Source organism: Tachypleus tridentatus, chromosome 1 (genome assembly GCF_004210375.1).
Source record: "Tachypleus tridentatus isolate NWPU-2018 chromosome 1, ASM421037v1, whole genome shotgun sequence".
NCBI lineage: Eukaryota > Metazoa > Arthropoda > Merostomata > Xiphosura > Limulidae > Tachypleus > Tachypleus tridentatus.
Genome location: NC_134825.1, coordinates 78,771,349 through 78,778,446, shown reverse-complemented (window position 1 = coordinate 78,778,446; position 7,098 = coordinate 78,771,349). Strand labels below are relative to the sequence as shown.

The 7,098-nt window shown below is 32.4% G+C and overlaps 1 protein-coding gene across 4 annotated transcripts in view; it reads right to left on the bottom strand.

Moving 5' to 3' along the window:
* LOC143253077 (uncharacterized) overlaps window positions 1-7,098 on the bottom strand; it is a 64,198-nt gene that overhangs the window by 12,937 nt on the left and 44,163 nt on the right. For all 4 annotated transcript variants that reach the window (XM_076506295.1, XM_076506286.1, XM_076506310.1 and 1 more), the window contains one exon: window positions 3-260. The gene's annotated coding sequence lies outside the window, so the exon portion shown is untranslated. The remainder of the gene's footprint in view (window positions 1-2; window positions 261-7,098) is intronic.

Below are 7,098 nucleotides of genomic sequence, written 5' to 3'. Positions count from 1 at the left end.
ACCTTTGATCTAAAAAACTCCACTTACAGGAGTAAGTTTCGGAGGACCATTGATATCCATCTTATTAATGCTGTGGTTGACATCGCTGTGGTTATGATCGCTGGAGCTTTCGTTTCCCAGCATGCTTCCGCCACTTCCAAGACCACTAGATGTCACTGATGACGAAGCTACAGAACGTCTAGCTTCCTTCCATCCTTCTGTTGTTCTAGTAAATTGACTGCTGACAACGTTGGACGACATATCGCTGATGCGAGTTGGGCCTAACAGGATTAACGAACAAGTTAATCAAGTCAACAGATGCCGACAAAGTTTTATGTTTACTGAGATCAAAGCGTGCTTGACTTCCACGACGAAGTCATTCACTTAGAGAATCTGACTTCGGTCAAGGTACTTTTAAGGGTTTCCTTTTTATATCTTTTATACCTGAAGAACTGTTATTGTGTACTTTTTTACATACAAATCATGCAGATATGACGATACGATAACCACCTGTCATAATTCTTTGTGTCTGGAGCGACAACTACCGACATCTAGGCAACATATTAACTTTTAAAAATTCTTCTCACAGCACCAAGCAAAAGGGACATTTTACGGTTAAAAAAAAAGAAACTTTCTACCTCAAAGTACACTATTCAGCAAAGTCAATGACAGCATACTGCGGCATCAGAACTCTATTTCAGGTTTCCAACATAAATTAATTATCACAGCAACTATAGTCCCTTAATTTCATTTGATTTTGATTAAAAGACCCCTGACAATAAAGACTGCCATGAAATTAATGTATTTGCATAAGTTACAGATTAAAAAGTTGATGCTGCATTTTTTATAATATATCAAATTTTCAGACATTATACGGCGTGATGAAATAGTTTTCCAAGTATGATGTCTGGATCAAACTTCGTACGTTTTCAAACTTTGTAATCTGAGATTATTCTTTCAACATTTAACATCATATTATAATACCCTACATTATACAAGATGGTTATTAAAAAAGCCAAATACAAGCCTGATATAATGTCCTATAGTTTCTCCATAAAACAGCATTTCTGCGTACGAGAATACTAAATATCTGAAGATGTGCATCTTGTCAACCGTGATTGTAATTAGCTCAACGTTTCAGACTTAAAATATATTATAAAATCCATTTAAAGTTACATAACTGAACGACGAAAATTGGCTAAACATTTGGACACAAATAAGCCTATAATTCTTGATATCTAATCACGCTGAACTGCTAATCTATCTTCTCCCGACTTGTTTATTTGTCGCTTTAGGATTTACAATCCAATCAGATCCTTTTTTTCTCTGTCATATAGATTACAAACTATTTGTATATTTTAGAGAGATATCCTGGGGAGAAGAGACATTGGAAGTAATTCCAAGGTTAGCGCTAGTTGATGAAATTTGGTATATACAAGTCTTCATCTAACAGATAAATGATTTAATATACAAGTCTTCATCCAACAGATAAATGATTTAATGCTATTTAACATTATTCCTGAGAGAAGAAAAATGCTCAGCGAATTACCTCAGTTTACGCATTACCTGAATCAATCACTGCTCTCAGAATTACTGATATTTGTAGGTCCGTTGCAATAATAACTATGAAACTGGTGGATATTTCATTAATTCAAACTTCGCTTTGTTTTTGAAATTCCTAATCGAAGAGCACATTCGTGTAAACAGTAAAGTCACAATTTTGTGACTAATGGTTAAAAACCAGATAATTTCAAAATAAAAAAGTACTTATTTCATTGCTCAGAATTGTAATATCTTTTTAACTTATCGAAAAAAAAACATTTATAGCATTATTAAATCTGTTCGGGTTAATAAATTACAACATTTAAATCACCCAAAGCAAAATGATATATAACAATCATATCCCCTAGAACTATTATTACTAAAAACAGATAAAGTGACTTGAACATTTCGCTAATTGTCCAAAGAAGAAAAAGTTAACTTACATAATACTCTTAACGTGTTTAAGCTAGATAACTACATGAATAATAAGTAAATATATGTGTTGGTGATAGTTGTACAGAGCGATTTAAACAAACAAAATGTACAGGAGAGGATGCGCAATGACAGTAGTTCTACAAAGCTTTTTAAGGCGTAAGTCTTACGAATTCGTGTCGAAACACTATAGAAGGTACGTAATGATGTTAGTTCTACTGATCATAAAGTGTACTGACTTAATAAAGAAGTACATAGAAATTGCTTCATAATATAGTTTCCACAACCTTTTAAGTCGTCTATATCTAATGAACGTAAAGACAGGAATCCACAAGAAAAATATATCCAAGTGTAAGTTAAGTAGATTCTTTAAGTCTTGAATGTCTTGAAAACTAAGAACAATAATCTAAAGAAGAGGACACGTAATAACATCAATCCCTGAAAATGTCTTAAGGATTCTATAACGACGTAATAATGGAAGTTGGTATTAAGGGATAATAACTTATATTCAATAAACATTAAAGAATTAATATATGGAAGAAATGTACAACGGCTTCAGTTCCATAACAACTCTTGTGATGTGTGTTTATATATTAATCGCACGTCAGTTGTAAAATAATATCAGTTCTACGCTCCTGGCCCGGGATGACCAGGTGGGTTAAGGCTTTCGACTCGTAATCCGAGGTTCGCGGGTTTGAATCTCCGTCGCACCAAACATGCTCGTCCTTTCAGCCGTGGAGGCGTTATAATGTGACGGTCAATCCCACTATTCGTTGGTAAAAGAGTAGCCCGAGAGTTGGCGGTGGGTAGTGATAACTAGCTACCTTCCCTCTACTCTTACACTGCTAAATTAGGGATGGCTAGCGCAGATAATTTAAAAAAAAAAGCAATCTACACTTCAAAAGCCTACCTCTGTTTTGAGTAAATATTCTCTAGTTTATGAACTAAAGAATACATGAAGAGGATATGCAATAACAAAACTGACATGCAAACCCTTCTGGTATTGCATAGCCCCGTAGTTAAGAGTTTAAAATGTGCTATATTAATACTAAATGATTTTTTTTAAAATTGTGATAAAGTTCTATTCTGGAAACTTAAGATTGAACAGTGATCCAACGAATATTTCTTAACATTCTAGTAAGGAAATTTACCGTTAGAGCGTTTCAGAATTACTTAAGAGTGGAAAATTATTTCAATACACATACTGCAGTTGTTCACTTGATTCTGGCTCAACAAATACTGAGCGAAATTAAACTAATAAAATTGGATTACATGTCATTAAAGAGGGTGCCTGTAAAACTTTGAATCTTATGCAGTGTTAGACTAAAATGTACTTGAGTAAATCAAAGGGTTTTGATAAATTAATATTACCAATATACACCTAGTTAGTTTTCTAGGATTAATTTCGTCAGTAATTGTATGACTTCAAATAAAACAAATATATCAACAAAATATATTTACTTACTGTAAAAAAAAATGCGATGATAATTAACATCACTAGGAGCTGAGAGACTGTGTTAATAACAGCCAATAAAAATTTATGATTAATGATAAGTTTGTCATAACTTTAAGCCAAGATATTCTTACTTCAGACGAAAATATAAAAAATAAATGTTAGGGACAAAAAAGCAAAAATAAACCTGCTGCAACTAAGAGAATAGACACCTTTTGTTATGTTACTGTTCATTTGTAGAATAGAAAACATTGTAGGTTAAGGCTTAGATGCATACGTTAGCTGTTAATTAAAAAAATCATACTTAATAAATGGCAATTTGTTTTCAATCTACAAAAATGCTTGTTGGGAAATAATCATTATCTCTATAGCAATACAGTATAAACTAATTAAATTTCTAGGATAGAGAAGTAAAGATACAAAGTATATTACTGATATCAATATTCACAATATTAACTCTTTGTAGATGAAAATCATAGATACACATATATATGTATAAAGATTGATAGACAGGCAGACAGTGAATTAGATATGCAGATAGGAATCTGTCTCGTTTATTTCTTACTTAATGCACTTGCTCAAGATGCGTTTATAGCATGACAAGCTCTGAACGCAGGTGTTTAGAAAAGCAGATAACAAAACTAACAAAAATGAAGACACGTTTTTCTCATCCAGCAGTCTAGTATACCTACCTGTCCAGAACAATTACCTGTCTTCTTTAATGTCAAGGTTTCCATTTATTTCTTGAGCAGCGACGCCTAGTGGTAGACACAGTGAACCTCTTACTAACTTAACTATCTTTTAATATTTTTGTTATCTTCATATGTACTTGTGTATAAATTTCTATTATTGCTTAATTCATACTAGACGATTTAATGTGGTGTACAAACTATATATGCCTACTGAGAACAAAGTAAATAAAAATATTAAGTATTAATCCAATGAAGAATACACTTCGTAGTGAAAGATGTCTAGATGTAGTCTGTACATTTTTACCTTCTCATAGGAAAATATATATGTACTAATACCTAAATAATTAAGATGTGTACTTAAACGTTTCGCTAAAGATGATGTTCTATTAAGATGTCGATTGGGTCTAAGGTGACAGTAAATAGTCTTGTGATCGGCTTTATCACACTTGCGAGTTAATCTTAAATTAAAATTAAAAACAAACCTGTTTATTTTATGGTCAACAACACTGAATATTAAATAAATAGTATTAAATAGTTATACTTTTTAAATATTTAAATTTGCTATAACAAGATGAGTCAATGTCACTGAAACGTACAAAAAATTCTAACCACGAGACATGCGTAATACAAGTCAAAAATGCTTTAAAAAGTAATAATTCACTTAAATCACATGTGTAAAGGTGTGGAAATATAATCACGCTTTGTAACAAATTAGCACAGCAAATTTAACTCAGTTAAAATTGCAAGGTTTACTGGTAGTTTAACGATTAACTTTCCTCCAACCGAAACACACACAAAGTAATGATTTTAAGAAAATCTTATTCTGTTTTATAATGTGTTAAACAATCCATTAAGCAATAAAGTAACAATAAAAACATTCACAAATTAAAACAGATTTAATTTTTATTACAACATCACTTTTAATTTAAGAATGTGCTTTGGATAGCAAAACATATACGTATTATTTATTACACATACACCATTAAACTCCAATGTCAGTCTCATCCAGCGATACTTGTTTGTTAGTTTGTTGTGAAATCTGCGCAAAGCTACACGATGGCTATCTGCGTTAGCTGTCCCTAATTTAGCAGTTTAAGACAAAGGGAAGACGGCTAGTCATCACCACCAACCGCCAACTCTTGGGCTACTTTTTTACCAACATTAGTGGAATTGACCGTAAAATTATAACGCCCCCACGGCTGAAAGAGCAAAGATGTTTGGAGAGATGGAGATTTGAACCCGCAACCCTCACATTATAAATCGAATGCCCTAACCACCTTGTCATGTCGGGCCATTTGTGGTTGAAATGACTGAATTCGCTTAAAACTCATTTAGTGTGCTCAGCATTTAAGCCCCGCAGTCATTATCAGAACAACTGCATGTCGTGTAACCTGGGGTTTCTGAAGGAATTTATGGACAAATATATAGTTTATAATATCTTTTGTGGGACTTTGTAAAGAAAAATATACTGAAGAAACTGAGAGACCCATAAAATAACGGTGCATGGAACATCTCCTTGCTATAATAATGGGTGAGGTTAATAGAAGTGCAATTTATTAACGAGTACGGCATGTTTAAGTCTAACCACCCTTTTAGTATTAAAATAAAAAATAAAAGCCACAGTTTTTTGGACAGGAAAAACAATGGGTCAGTTTTTCCCATAAGATCTAAGATGCTTTCAATCAATAGGTTTAGAGGGTTGCCTCTGTAAGTGGTGGATATACATATAAATATAAATATTTAACACCTTCTTAATTACTTTTTGTCACAATGTATATAATCGGTTTTGAATATATTTACTGTTTACGTGTTCACAAACATGTTTTGCTTTCTGTTTCAAATGAATATTTTCTTCACTGTAATTATAATATTATTTGTTACTGAATTTCGCGCAAAGCTACACGAGGGCTATCTGCGCTAGCTGTCTCTTATTTAGCAGTGTAGGACTAAAGGGAAGTCAGCTAGTCATCATCACCCACCGCCCAGCTCTTGAGCTACTCTTTTACCAACGAATAGTGGGATTAACCGTCACATTATAACGCCCCCACGGCTGAAAGGGCGAACGTGTTTGGTGTGATGTGGATTCGAGACAGCGATCCACGTATTACGAGTCGAGCGCCTTAACCACCTGACTATGCCGGGCTTCCCATAATATTGTAACACATTTATTTGTTACTGTCACCTTTTCATAGTTCGTAACGTGATTGTATGATAGATGATGCACGAGAACGCATTATTGTTATATTAAATTGTATTAATCGTTTTGCTATGTTAAACCTGAGCTTGTGTTCCGTTAATCATCAATTGAGATAAAACCGTAATGTAGAATGTTGAGGAATTAAAGACTTTTCGCTAAGTATTGGTTGTTCTTCTTCTTAAATAAACTTCAACGTTCCAATTTCAAAATAAAAAATGCATTTTATATAAAAGATATTCAAATTCGTGCTGCATAAAATCATTTCGTTTCTAATACGAACCAACCTATGTTCTGAATTCTAAAGTTTATTTGACTTTAGATACGAAAACACGGTAATACTAAAAACATCTCTAATATAGACGTTTCGGAATATCCTTAAATTATATCATTAACTTTTATATTTCAATAAAAGAATTCATAACATTTGAACTACCAAAAACATTAGCATTGAGCGAATTTTCATATTCATTGGAACTTCAGAAATAACAGATTTAAATTGTAACAATGGAAAAGAATGTACGATAAAACGTGCGGCATACATATGATTAATAAAAACATTGTTTAAAAACTATTAGAGACAAAGACTTTAATAGCAAATACAAACTTTAAGAATCCAGAATTATTTATGACGCTGATGATGGAATTTAAGGTAATTCCGAAACATCTGTATTAAACATGTTTTGGTATTACCATATTTTTGATATTTATTACAATAAACTTATAACAGTTAAAATTATTTAAAAAATTTCAAATATTATCCTACGACAATAATGTCAGGCTTTTTTTATTTTTGTACATCCTAC